General features: G+C 53.2%; 1 pseudogene; it reads left to right on the top strand.

The window, feature by feature from the left end:
* Window positions 1-425: 425 nt before the first annotated feature.
* On the top strand, window positions 426-966 carry LOC145723753 (large ribosomal subunit protein uL23 pseudogene; annotated as a pseudogene).
* The last annotated feature ends 260 nt before the right edge of the window (window positions 967-1226 follow it).

Below are 1226 nucleotides of genomic sequence, written 5' to 3'. Positions count from 1 at the left end.
GCCCTCATTCCTGCTCCCTCCCATCTGGGAACTGGAGGGACCCATCCTTGGGATGTGTGGTTGCCGCCTGACGCTGGGAGGACACCATGTCAGAGAGCTGGAGGGGGCTGAGGCTGGCCACCAGGGGGCAGCTGTGAGCCCCACAGCCTTGCCGACCTGCACAGCTCCCCCTCAGGGAAAGAAAGCCAGGCCTTGGCCGGCTGAGACCTTGCTTTAAAAATCCCAGCAAGAGGCTGCTCCACTGACCCCATGAGGGGTCCTCAGGTGGGGAGGGGTGAGATGCCCTCCAAGAAACCTTCGCCCCAACAGGCAGACCCCTAACTAACCCAACCAGGTGTCAGCACCAAAAATGGGAGCCAATGCTGTAATAACCTGGCCTTGGTGGGACCCCCAACCCTGGCCTCAGACTGCCCCACACAAACCTAATGCAGTCCTTCGTTTATTCACTAGCCCTTCGCGAAGATGGTGCCAAAAGAGCCCCTCCCAAAGCCAAAGCCAAAGCCAAAGCAAAGGCTTTGAAGGCCAAGAAAGCAGCCCTGAAGGGCGTCCACAGCCACAACAGAAAAGAAAATCCACATGTCACCTACCTTCTGACAGCCTAAGACAGTTTCTGAAATCAGCCCAAATATCCTAGAAAGAGCGCCCCCAGGAGAAATAAGCTTTACCACTATGCCATCATCAAGTTCCCCCTGATCACTGAGTCAGCCATGAAGAAAGTAGAAGACAACACGTTTGTGTTCATTGTGGACGTCAAGGCCAACGAGCACCAGATCAAACAGGCTGTGAAGAAGTTCCGTGACATTGGTGTGGCCAAGGTCAACACCCTGATCAGGCCCGAAGGGGAAAAGATGGCATATATCCAGCTGGCTCCTGACTACAGTGCTTTGGATCTTGCCAACAAAATTGGGATCATCTAAACTGAGTCCAGCTGCCTAAATCTACATATAAATTGTTTTCACCATAAAAAGATAAATAAAAATAAAATCACACCAGGTGTGTTCTTTGACCAGCAATGCTGCTGAGAGGGAATTGGTAGTACTAAATGCTTACATTAGAAAAAAGAGGGCGCCTGGGTGGCTCAGTTGGTTAAGCGACTGCCTTCGGCTCGGGTCATGATCCTGGAGTCCCGGGATCGAGTCCCGCATCGGGCTCCCTGCTCGGCGGGGAGTCTGCTTCTCCCTCTGACCCTCCCCCCTCTCATGCTCTCTGTCTCTCATTCTCTCTCT

Source organism: Leptonychotes weddellii, chromosome 10 (genome assembly GCF_054177405.1).
Source record: "Leptonychotes weddellii isolate Sample4059 chromosome 10, ASM5417740v2, whole genome shotgun sequence".
Taxonomy (NCBI): domain Eukaryota; kingdom Metazoa; phylum Chordata; class Mammalia; order Carnivora; family Phocidae; genus Leptonychotes; species Leptonychotes weddellii.
Note: the sequence above shows the minus strand (reverse complement) of the source record. Positions and strands in the feature narration are given on the sequence as shown.